Consider the following 13,387-nt stretch of genomic DNA (forward strand, 5'->3'; position numbering starts at 1 on the left):
GACACCAAGTGACAACATTGTATTGTACTTAGGGACAACATGCCAGCAGAGAGCCTTGGTATGGCTGGGCCAACGATTGGAGTTGCCAATCAGCTGTCCTGAGTTACCCTCTGGCTCAAAGCCCTCCCATTGCTTGGTTAAACTCTTCCCTACTTTTGTGAGCCAATCAGAATACAGGCGCTTTAGTGACTGTCATTCCCATTAGATCTTGGCAGTAGTTCAGAGTGAGAAGATAGGAAGCAACAGTGGATCGTGCTGAAATTATTCTGGCACATTTTGTGAAGGGGGATACTGTACGGCTTTATTCAACATCCTTTGTGTGCCAAAACTTTCCAAAGACTACCAGGCCAGCTGTTCATAAAACACAGTCATATGCTTCTTAGCAATCTTAACCAGTCCACGAGGAAACAAGTTTGCTCAAATAAAAAAAAGCTGTGGTGTTTACACAGTGCCCATTAATAGACTTATATTACATGCACGATTCTTGGTTAAATTTCTGGTTGTTTTAGTATAATGAATCAGTGATTTGCTGCCTGCATCACCCATCTGTTATTGTGAAGATAGCTTTGTGAACATTTATTAATGTGATTTTAATGCTGCATTATTAAAAGTATGCAATATTTACTGCATAAATGTTTTAACCTGTGATGTCGACAAACACACAGACGTGCTCATTCTGGATTTTTTTCGAATGGAAATCAAAAATCTTCAAATATTGCCGTTTTGGTCATAAAGATAATAGAAAGACATCGTTCAACAGTAAAGTGTCTTTAAGTTCTCCATCTCAAAGTTCTAGAGGACCGTTCAGAATTTTTTATTAGTGACAGATGCAAAAGCAAACACCTGTCATGATTTAAGGAGTAGCAGAGCAAACAGCATGGATGACCGGCATATGGGCACATACTAGGGCAGAAAAATAAATTGCATGCGAATGTCGTGTGTGTAATATACTATAAAGCCGGCTCTGCAATCAGCTGTGAATCTTTAGCACCAGTGTTCAGCCAGAGCAGAGTTTACTATGCAAAGTTCTCTGCCAAAATACATAAACTTTTGCATGCCAAGCTTATGGATTCCCATCTACAGTTGATTAGAACAACATTACCATTAGACATGGGTCAGGCACCCTTACTAGGTTAGTTGAAAAACATCTTATTCCCCTAAATGGAAATAACGCCTTTTCTATAAATAAACTTGAATCAATATCAAGAGTCAGATCTCTAAAGATACAGTTAGTGTGCCCGATGCTCCATCTCAAGTGGACTTTAGTCCATTACTAGCCTGACGCAGAAGATGTGGTAACAAAGATACAGAGTAATCTAATTGAATGAATAATAACAGGGTAAAAGGACTGTGTTCAAACATAAATGATTAGTCAGGTAAATGTGTAATTTGCCAACTAATTAGTTGATTCATAAACAATCAAGAAATCAAATTTACCAAATAGCAGATGCATACCTGACATCAATAATGACTCGTTTCCACTGAATGGTACGGTTCAGTATGGTATGGCCAAATGGTACCCTTTTGGTAATTGTGTTGAATAGCAGAAAGTTGCAGTTGATGTCATTCTCGATCGTCAATGTCAATACGGGTCATTAACATATCGTATACAAAACAGATGCTTTATACATATCAACAGGCCTACTTGAATGTTAATAACTAACCTTTCTATAAAGATGATTTGATTATAGCTGCAGATCAATGATAATGCAAAATAGTATTGTAACATCTACGATTATATAAAATAAAAAACAAATATAACAAATCAAAACATACAGAGCCTTACAGTCTGAAATGTTACCAATTACAAAAACAAAAATACCCAAAACATGCATTTTGGCCTTATTTATATTCATAAATGATACAAAACATATAGAGTCAGCACAAACCTCTAATTTTTCTTCTTCTTCACCAGCACATGTAACGTTAATATCTTTTTAAAAAGTAATTAGATCATTTTAAGTTAATAATAGTTCAAAAGGTAATGATAATGATTAAACATGTCAGTTTGTTCATGTTCTAGCTTAAAAGTATAATTTGCCCCTTTGTTTTTTGGGGGGGGCTTCGCCTTTGTTTTTTGCACTTCAAAGGTTTTCACGTTCATCTGTTTCTGAAAAGAAGTTGTCAAAAGCACCACAAAAATCACATCGACGTTATTATCATGAGCTGAAGTACTTTATTATTTTAAATATACGGGAAGTGACTGTGAGTTTTCTGAACAAAGTGAAACCACTCACGCTTTTAAACGGCTTATTATGGTGTAATGTGTCGGCTGTGTATTTAAAAATGCAGCTTACTTTGTTTTTATTCTCTTGGCTCGTGCATGCGCTAGTGACGTTTCTCTGTAAACCAATAGCGTTTAGCTGCACGTACCCTTGTTGGCTTTGTAGCCTTTGGAAAGGGAATGATATGGTTCCCTATTTGGTACCTTTTGACCGTGGAAATGGATATAAAAGTGTGCCGAACTGTACCTCTCAGTTAAAACAGGTCATTGGGTACATAGTATAGAGTAGGCATGGGACGATAAAAAATTAGGAAATTAGGAAAATTCAAGGTTTTAAAACTGTCAGAATTTTCTGCTATACCTTTCCTAAGGTATGAGTAAGATTTTTAGGACAGCAGTATCTCCAGCAGAAAAGATCTCTAATGTTGCCGATTTAAATTGTAAACAAAAATCTGTGTTTTTTAACAAATGAAGACAGCAAGGTTCCATAATTCATTTCAATTATTTACCCTGACATGACATATACAAAATGGAAAAAGGTTTTGTTTTTTACCCAGACATTTAAAAAGAATATACTTTAGAACAGATATCGCAATACTGTGATACCGTAAAACCGTGATATTTATATCCAAGGTTATCATACCATCACAGGGCTCGAAATTAACTTTTTTATTTGGTAGCACCAGTGCTCCCAACTTCAAATATTTAGGAGCACCAAAAAAAATTTAGGAGCACCAGAAAAAATTTAGGAGCACCCACCAAAAATGAATGAGCACCATTGCAAATTGTATTTTAAAGGGATTAATTGTATTTGTAAACAACATCAATTAGGAATAACAAAAAACAGAAACAACTATCTAACTAATGCTGAGATGACATTCATATTTGTGTTCAATAATTCCAAAATGTATGTCTAATATTTATAGAATATTAATGATGATTAAAATGACAATAATAGTAACAATGAATTACATTTGGCTACGCAGTGGCGCAGTGGGTAGCACATTCGCGTCACAGCAAGAAGGTCGCTGGTTCGATCCTCGGCATAGTTGGTGTTTCTGTGTGGAGTTTGCATGTTCTCCCTGAGTTCGCATGGGTTTCTGCTGGATAAGTTGGATAAGATTTGCTGGATAAGTTGGTGGTTCATTCCGCTGTGGCGACCCCAGATTAATAAAGAGACTACGGCCCCGTTTACACTAATGCGTTTTAGTTTGAAAACGCATAAGTTTTGCTACGGTTACGCCATCCGTCCATACTACGCCGGAGTTCTCGAGCGCCGAAAACGGAGCGTTTCGAAAACGCTGGAGAGGCCGTTTTCATTCTGAAACGCTGCTGCTCCGTCTCAGTGTGGATGATGGAAAACGGAGACATCTGAAAACGTGGGCGGGGCTGCTGAGATTCGCCTCTCTGATTGGGGCTTTTCCTCAATATTAAGTAGCCTAACACACAGTTCAGTCTCGCATCTTCTCCGTGTAAGTTAAGACTTCGCAAGTTTGATCATGGCTGCAGTCTCTTCTTCTCAGTTTGATATGGAAAACAGACCGAGGACACGGGTAAATCTTCAAAGGGAACAGTGTACTTTATAACTTCATTCACATCACCCTGGCTACGTTGTTTCACTTTCTCAACAATAAAATGTAAACATGATTTAAGAAACTGCCTATTTTCATTTTAATATTAGCAACTTAGACAGCAGAAATGTTGAGGCGCCGTGCTGCATATATGAGCGTCATCTTCACTGTGGATATTTATAACAAAACGGAGCCGATAACAATTGCCTCCTTTCTATTTCAGTGAAAATACGAAACCCTCTCTTTTGCTGTATATCAGTTTTAATAATCGATAATGGCCATTATAAAAGTATAACATACAATAAGTTTATACATTATAGGAAATAAAGGCAAGCGATCAGTCAATACACAGAATGTACGTGCTTACATTAATCGTTAACTTATCTTTGCGCTCAGCCAAAACACGTTACCTGAGAAGTAATAGATTCCAGTGACCAAAGTCAGGGAATATGTCGTTAGATAAAGACAACAAGATGAATGAAATATCAGGTTTAATAAATATAGTGAGATTAGATCCAGCGGGAGATGCTTGATGAGAAGTCCGACTAGCAGAGCTCTCATCTGGGTAGATTGGCTGCAGCGCTTGCCTGAGAGTGTGTGTGTGGTCACGTGATGTGCATTTTTAGCGTTTTGGTGTGGACGAAGAGCAGTTCAGAAACGCTGGGTAAAACGCGAGTGTGGACTCGGATCGTTTTCATTCTAAAACGCCGTTTTAAAACTAAAACGCACTAGTGTAAACGCGGCCTAAGCCGACAACAAAATGAATGTATGAATGAATTACATTTCTCTTCATCATGCAGCCTTAAATGTGCTTGAATGTAAATTATCTGCTAAAAAGTTTGTTACATTAGGAAAAATACATTTATGGTTTGCATCAAACAAAATTGAAGCAATGCTGTAAGAAATGTTTATTTTGTACTAATGTTTTTTATATGCATGTCAATTTAATAAATAATATTTCTGATACAAAACAAATTCTATGTGAAAACTCCACAGCATGGGCTGATCTGGTTACAGAATCAAAATGAGGGCCATGAAAAATGCAGTGGGTCAAAAGTCTTTACTTAGATTATGCCTATTTCTGCAAGCATGAGACCACTGTACCAGACTTTTCAAATTATATCTTACATGATGGAAACCGTCATTTGCACTGATAAAGAGCATTCACTTTGAGATTTGTCAAGTTATCAAATTATCTAAGCTTATTCAAATCTTACACTTAAAACTAAAAAAATTTAACTTAATTAAGACTGAAAATGATGACGGAAAAACATTTAAATGAATCTTATCAAATGAATAGTTTTGTACAAGTATTAGAATATACTTAGGTCAAGCAATTTAAGAGGTTCAAGGGATGTATTTACCAGAGGACCTACAGTGCAGAGGTAAACAGAAAAACACTTAAGGGTCTAGATTTTGGGGTGGGCTGGTCTGGCTTATATATCCAACTTGTAGAGGTTTTGAGCAGAGGCTTGTGTGCTAACGAGGACTTTTGGCACACTAAAGAGAAAAGGAGGGGAAAACACTGAACCTATGGCCTTCTTAATGCCAAATATTAGCAACAGTAGATTTTCTTGGGAATTACTGAATGGGTCATCAAAAGGCTTTCTCAAACTACAACCTACAAAAAACAGCTTAACATTTCATATGTGCTAAATTTAAAGGGTCACGAAACACCAAAACACATGTTTTGAGCTGTTGACAGTCGTATACGTGTCCCATGCTGCTATAAACACTATTAGGACACATATAATTCACTAAAAAGTGAAAATTGGTTGTTTTTGCGTTACTTCGAGCAAATTCGTACTTCCGGTTTGAAATTAATTTTTGAAGCTGCGTCACGGCCATGAGATCTTAGCGTGTATATTAGCGTGTAGACTGGACGTCTGTACATGGGAGTGCCTTATTACATCTCCAAGTGAGCTGCATTAATGCATGAGCAAGACTTGGTTCAAACCAATCAGCGCGCTCTATTTTGTATGTGTTGCAACTTCATTAATATGCATGATAGCTTCCAAGACTGTTTGTACCTGATACAGTGTTCAGACGGCAGAGAGACGACACGTTGTGTTGCCAAAACAAGCATGCGGTGTTGCTTTTATAATTTGCTGCAGAGAAGGTTTTGTTTTCATTTTCTCTCTATGAGAGCGCAGCTGGACTCACGTGTGGATTACAGTGCACGCGACGCTCGACAATACGTGTCCAAGGAACATTGTTTACCCGAGAGCTTTTCTCATCTGGAAATAGTGAGATCTGGATTTGCTGCTCGTCTCCTCTTAAAAAAGATGCGGCTGTAGTTTCTGTTGATGGTCCTGTGTCTAAGGATTTGGTAAGTGAGCGACCAGTGGTCTTTGTTTGTTTATTCAGATGCCAAAGTTAGTTCGTATCGAACTATTACACAGAGAGTAAACATGTTAGCATCAAAATCAAACTTTCCATCGAGGATTTTTGCCACATTTTGTGACAGGAATAACACACACGGCTTTCTGACGCTACCTGCTGAGTGCATCTAAGTTTCTGGTAAATTTCTGTTGTTTTTTCCTCTCATTCATCGTGCAGTAACAAACATTGCATGAAAGATACATGCTTAGAGCAGTTCCTCCAATAAAATATCTAGTCTGTCACGAGGGGCATGAATGAAATTCCTGAATCAAAGAGCCAAACTGCAGTTAAAGTAAACTATTTAATAATTTGTCAAATAATTTGATTATTGATGTCCATGTAAACAGTCACTGTCTTTCTCCCCTCTGTGTGTGTGTGCGTGTGTGTCTTTGTGTGTTTTGCCTCTGTGAAAATCAAAACAGACACTCCCATTTTTATGCAAATTTTTAAAGACCTTCTATCTTTTACTCCTCGGACACTCCCCCCTAAACAGAGCTGGACACGCCCACTTTCCTGACTTTTTCCAAAGTAGAGGTGTGAAAAAACCTTGCTGAAACAAGGGGGTTTCATGGCCCTTTAAGTTTATGTACAACTGCGGTGGGCACCAACTAATAAATTTAGAAAGATTAACTGTCACATACAACCAGATTTTATAAGAAGCCAATCAAATGGCTAAACCTCTAAATAAAAACAACAACAACATCAACAACATTTTGAACAACATTCTAAAATGTGCACGACAACCTGTAAAGCATTAGAATAACCTAATGCATCATAAAAGTATAATAAATGTAGACCACACAAATTAAAGTACTGTTGACTAAATTTAGATTTCTGCATTTGATTGGAAGCAAAAATATTTAGTGCTCACCAAAACAAAAACAAATTAGTTAATTTGGTTAATAAATGTGATCAAAATGATTTGTTTAATGATTTCTGTTGTTTTTATAAGACCAACTACAACTTTTAGACATTTGAAAAAAAAAAAATAAAAATCATTGATTTAATCTAAAGTAAACAATTTCAGACAAAACTAAGAATTGCCACCTAGCTTTAACAACGTAAGGTTACCCTCCCCATATTACATAGAGGTGAGTAACTTAAAGCAAACATTGAGACAATTTTGGGCAATTGATTTATTTACATCAACTTGTAGACAAATGGAAACCAATCACCTAAGGGTATGCACAAGCTATTTAAGAGTCTTTGAGCGTACTCACACTATGTACAGTTGCCTTAAACACGGCTAAAGCACGCTTGTCCGCCCTCCCGTCTCCCCTGACAACCTGCACTCACATTACATTCAGGCATGGGTGGGCATGCTTATGTCATCAATGATGCGCTGTTCAGTAGAAAAGCGCTCTCGCTTAGCATAAAGGAGATTTTTTAATTTATATCGTTTTATTCGTTTGGGATGCAGTGACATGCAGTCAATTATTTCACCGAACAGATCCACCACTTTTGACACTCATAAACAATCATAAAGTCCTCGTGCTGCAGGAATTAGGAGGTTTGCTAAAGGTGCAGCAGTCGTGCAGTGAGGGGTTGGTGTCTTTAATAATCTACCACAGTTTGCGTTTATTGAACAGTAAGAATGATGAAAAAAATCCATATAAATCAATACAGTAAAATTTTACCGTAAAAAGCATAGTGTGAGTATGCCATTTGTTGTGCTCTAACCATGTCATGTTTAAGTCACCAGGGGCCTCATGTACGAAGACTTGCGTTGAAATCATACTAAAACATTGCATAGGCACAAAGCTGTAAATGTGAGTACGCAGAAAAAAATTCAGATGTATGAAACACTGCGTACGCCGAATCCCACGCATATTCTCTTTGTACATGTGAATGAACGTGAAACTGAGCGCAACATGCACGAGCGTAAAACCCCTCCCAGCCTCCTCCCCTGTATTAATATGCTAATGACTCTACTTTGGCAAAACACAACGAAAAAGCAATGGCAAAAGCAAGCAAAAAGAGAAACTTTGAACAGAATGTGAATTGGAGGCGCTGCTTTCGGAGGTAGACCGGAGAAGAACGGTGTTATTTGCAAGTTTGTTCTCCGGAATTTAGTAACAAAAGAAAAAAATAGAGTGGGAGAGTTTAGCTGATGAAGTTAAGACAGTTGGGTCTAAACATCGCACTGAGTGAATTAAAACAGAAATAGTGTGATGTAAAGGTGTAACATTTTGTAGTGGCTTTAACAGCATGAGTGGCGTAGCTCGTAAAATGCATGGCAACATGATTTGACAAGTTCGAGCATAAACCCGGTTGGAATCCAGCTTCTGATGAACTCATTGTTTTTGTTCCCCCACTACATCAGATTTCATCACAAGAAATGTGCTTACGCCAGGCATGAAGTTGGCGTGGACCTGCGGACATTCCCATGTTCATTTCATCGTTAGTAAATCCAAACGTGAGCGTGAAACCTGGCGTACGCAAAGTTTTAGTGCATACACAGCGTTGATACATGAGGCCCCAGGTATATAGAACTGAGGTGGAATTGAGGCTACACAATACTACATAGAAACTATAGCTGTCCAAACATCAGTACCAGCTCTTTTCAGAATAAATTTCTCAAAATGAAATCAGATAAGGTGCTACACCAAAACACAACGCTCCATGAAATAGAGACAGCACAATCCTCTAATAGTTCTCCTTTTCATCATGAAGGTTAAACTGCAGTTAATGTAAGAGGCCACTCACAGAAAAAAAATTAATAAATAAATAAATAAAATAAATAAATAAATTATTTATATATATATATATATATATATATATATATATATATATATATATATATATATATATATATATATATATATATATATATAATTTTTTTTTTTTTTTCATTTAAAGTGCCTGTTACAGCCAGTCAAAGGTACAAAACACAACACAGGCAAAAATAGTATTTATATATTGATAAATAAAATAAATTTGATGCTTATTTGTACAATACAGCCATAATCACATTAAAATCTTGAAAGAAGAAACATGAGGCTGTGTCCACCAAAGCGTTTTTGTGCTGATGAATTGTTCTCTCCAATGCATTTAAACAACCAGCTAATCCAGCTGCATTTCTGAAAAAAATCTAAATGTGAGAACACATATCAGTACACAAAAAAAAACCATCCACAAACACAAGAATTACTTCAATGTACCTTAAAAAAAAAAAAAAGATCATAAGACAGAATGGGGGGAAAAACTGAAGCAGAGCAGAGACAATTTCTGGGACACCAGCCAACACACACAAATCTTTTCTTCTCCAACTCTTTCCCTTACCGAACCCCATCCTGTCCTGCTGCATTGCTAACCATTCTCTGTTCACAGACAAGAGGATTTCAGTCCCTTACATCAGAGGGTTCAATCTTCAAATGAACTGGGCTGTAGTGTGATGAAGTAATGACTGAGAAAAATAAGGCCTAAAAGACCTCATAATTTATCCTTTCTAAATTTGACAAAGGGGTGATTTTTCTTTTGAATGTATCAAACAAAAATATTTGATTGAAAAATAACTGAGTCAGATACCAAACATTTAGTAACCAAACAGAAGCATGTCAGCATAACACTGTTTAACCCAGATTTTAAACATTTAATAACTGCATAACCAAAATACCTCCCATCTCTGGTTAAAGGAGAATTAGCTATTGTCAGCCTTTGAAATCTTCGAAGACAAGAGCAATGTGCTTTAATTTTAACAAAGCAAGCAAAGCACAGCCACAAGATTAAATTATATCCTGCTGTAAATTGATGCTTGTAATCTAACAGAAAGCTGCAATATGCACAGAGAATCCTATGAAAGACAAGGGATTCCCCGTCTCCAGCTACCCATCAGTTTTTACGAGCTCTGCAGTTCAGAGGTTTGTATTTACCCTCAAGCTTGAGCAAGACGGCTCATCCATAAAGGTCTGTCCTTTTTGCCTTCTTGACACAAGCTGAACACTGGCATCTCACACCTCCAAGCTTTGACCCCAATCCCCTGCAGTAAAAGGAGGAACGGTGTATCCTTAGATCCAGACAAGGATGGGAGGTGGCGTGGGGAATAAATCACGGGTGAATTGTAGCATAGGAGCTCCCTGATTTATAATTAAGCCTGAGATGCACACACACTCAAAGAGTAGGCAGGTTATGAATTAAGCAAATTAGCCTAATCATTTTATCACTGGCATTATATTTCCAAGAGAGGAAAACACAGTAAAGAATGATTTTTTTTTTCTCTCAAAGTATGTATGAATATATATAAGCATTTCCATGCAAATGTCAACCATGGCAGGAAAAATATATTTATATATACACGTATTGCAAAATAGCGAAACCCTTTCTAGGTTTTTTGTGTATAGCTTGTATTTTACAAACTGTAATGTCTGGGTCAATGTTTTCAAACAATTATATTTGATTTACCAAAGTCACAAAAGTGCCAATTTCACATCTGTCATATCCATAAGCAAGCTTTTTCCTTATAAATGCAAATAAATGTAAAAAAAAAATAAAATAAAATCAAAGATTTTAAATCAAAGAGCTCTTATCTATTTGATTAGCTATTTCTAATTTGATTACTATTTCTTTTGGGTTGTGCAGTTTAATTCACAGAATTTCTACAAAGTATGCTGTATACTGTACACTCACATTCTTTTATTGGTCATGCCCATATTTTCCTCATTTAAAATATAAAATTTTTTTTACAGATTGATATTTTTCTAATAACTCTGTGGTTAGTTCTTTTAGAAAATAGAGAAAAAGAAAAGAGAGAGAGATAGAGGAAATTATTTCATAAGATTAATTAAATACCAGTTTTTGTTTTTTAACAATGCACTATATTTTTTAAACATATAATGTAGAGCTAACTAATCAAAAAAGCAAATACTTTACAATCCTATAGGGATTTCTATACAGTACTTTGTGGATTTCTACTGCTGTAGTAAACCAGCAAAAATTTAAAACTGTAAAAATGTAGAGCCATATGGCCACAAAAATTGGAGGTCTCAACTATGTTTAAAAGGATCAAATGCCTGTTATATAAATAGTATACACAACATAATTCGACCAATCTTCAATTATTTTGAGAGAGAGAGAAAGAAAGAAAGAATAAAGGGCATCTGCCCTTTTTCATTTTTTAAAATCTATTTTAACTTCATGTTCTGATTTGTTTCTTATTTTAAAACACAATCATTATAGTTCAAAACAAACAGTTATGTTTGCCCAGTTAGTTTACTTTAGTAGCTTGGTGAGCTAACAAGAACAGAAACCTAAACAAATAAGCATCAGTGTAGAATGGTCAAAGCTAATTTTGATCTAAAAAGGAAAGCAACGACAGATTACACGTCTAAGCGACAGTTAGAAACAAAATTGAAAGAACATTATCAAGTTATCAATTATCAGAGGCTTAAACTAAAAGAAACTAAAGGTAAACACATTACAGGCTCGTTCAACCGGCAGTAACTTGGTCAAGCGTCTTAAATGGTCACTCCATTCGCTAAATTAAAACTTGCAAGTTTCAAGTACCAGCCCTCAATTAAACTATTACCACAACAAATAAATGTTTCTAAATTCACAGCCTGCTTTGCAGATGATGAAAAGGTACTGATAAATTATAGACTGGAAAAAGGTCGAATGCAGCCTGTAGACCGTTTATTTATGTTAGGAGTCAATGGGCAAGGTTTTCATACACACACAGCCAGTATCAACTTACCTTTTTGATCACAAGTCGAGCTTTGGCAGCTTTCGTTAAAAAAAGTGTTGCATGTTGTACAATGGTACAAAAGGCCTTTTCCCACGAAAGTACCCGTAAAACAAAGTAACACTGTCCTGAACGAGCAGCTGAGATTCCGAAATGTCTCCAGAAAAAGGCAGCAGAATAAAAAGAAATGCAAAATTTAAACTGAAAACGAAAGACGTCTGTTATAAAATATTTATGCAGACTTGGAGCTTTTGGCTCTGATGGAGATTAAGATGCATGCATGATTGAAATAAAATACATGTCATATACGTTATCAAACACGATTAAAATATAGAACAAAATAACGTCACATTAAAAAGGCGAGGCAGTTTGTAAAGTACAGTGACATACATTTGTCATCAGTATTAGCATTTGATCTAACGTACGGTGCAAAATGAAGAAGAGGGCAGTTTGAAGCTGCTGCTGTCATGAGATTATACGAGGCGAGCTGCTTCAGTAAAGTGCAAAATTAAAGATAGCGAACAGTGTAGCGAGCAGTCTGGCTGCAATTGCGTTCAGAAATCCAAAGATGTGTTTTAAAACGACAGCGCATATATCCAAGAATAAGTGCGGAGTGTCCGAAGAGAGCGCTGAAAGCATCGGGTCAAGATCAAGCCTCTGCAGCCATTTTGTTCGGTATAAACACAGAAGACGTGCAGCTCTACAAGGATAGGCGGGGCTTCATAGCTCAAGTCATTTCCATATGACGTTTAACCAACCAATACGCAAGCAGGCTGGGTTTACAGCGGAGCACCGACTATAAAAGGTTTCAAAGCATAGCTAGTGTTTAGAAAATTAGAAGGGCAGAGACATCTGCACGCTTAGTACTCAAACGGTTTTTTTAATCCTAGTGTTTTCATTTTACGTTCGAATTAACCATCCGTCCATCCATCTAATCGCAAAGCGCACGAAAGAATTGGTTTGAAATTGAATTTACTCTGAGAAATACGAAAGAAACAGAGCACAGTCTCGCAGGAGGGTCCAGCCTCTGTTGTAATTTCCCACGAGACAAAGCAGCGGGGAAGAAAAGGTTATAGAAAGAAAACAAGGCGGATTTTGTTTAAATAATACAACATACATAACATAGAATAAACAATAAAACAAATAAACAAAAATAAAAATGCTGCCACTGTTTTGCTCAGCCTAGGTCCACATAATCCAATTAGGCTACTGAAAATCAGTCTGGTTTTGATGTTTTGGGACTTAGATTTATTGGACACTTAAGCTTAATTGATTGCCTTCATGGATTTAAATGAATAATCTGGAGTAATAAGCATTGTCTTGGTTTCAAGAACCTGGGAGTGAACTGGGAAAAGACTAACTAGAAGAGGGAAAGATGTTTGTTTCATTTGTTTCAGTCAGTCTAACACTTATAAAGTTCAAGGTGTCATATCAGCTCTGAATTAAGGGGTTGTTTAAAACATTGAGAAATCTCTCTCTCTCTCTATCTCTCTCTCTCTCTGTGTGAGTGTGTGTGTGTGTTGAGATATATAT

The 13,387-nt window shown here is 36.5% G+C and overlaps 1 protein-coding gene across 4 annotated transcripts in view; it reads right to left on the minus strand.

Annotated features, from left to right (window-relative positions):
• tnrc6c2 (trinucleotide repeat containing adaptor 6C2) overlaps window positions 1-12,524 on the minus strand; it is a 70,125-nt gene extending 57,601 nt beyond the window's left edge. For 2 of the 4 annotated variants that reach the window (XM_073954074.1, XM_073954073.1), the window contains exons 1-2: window positions 11,867-12,524; window positions 10,050-10,156 (exon numbers count right to left, since the gene is read on the minus strand). The gene's annotated coding sequence lies outside the window, so the exon portion shown is untranslated. The remainder of the gene's footprint in view (window positions 1-10,049; window positions 10,157-11,866) is intronic. The other 2 variants (XM_021474088.3, XM_021474086.3) reach the window with 1 other exon arrangement.
• Between the last annotated feature and the right edge of the window lie 863 nt (window positions 12,525-13,387).

This window comes from Danio rerio, chromosome 6 (genome assembly GCF_049306965.1).
Source record: "Danio rerio strain Tuebingen ecotype United States chromosome 6, GRCz12tu, whole genome shotgun sequence".
NCBI classification, from domain to species: Eukaryota; Metazoa; Chordata; class Actinopteri; order Cypriniformes; family Danionidae; genus Danio; species Danio rerio.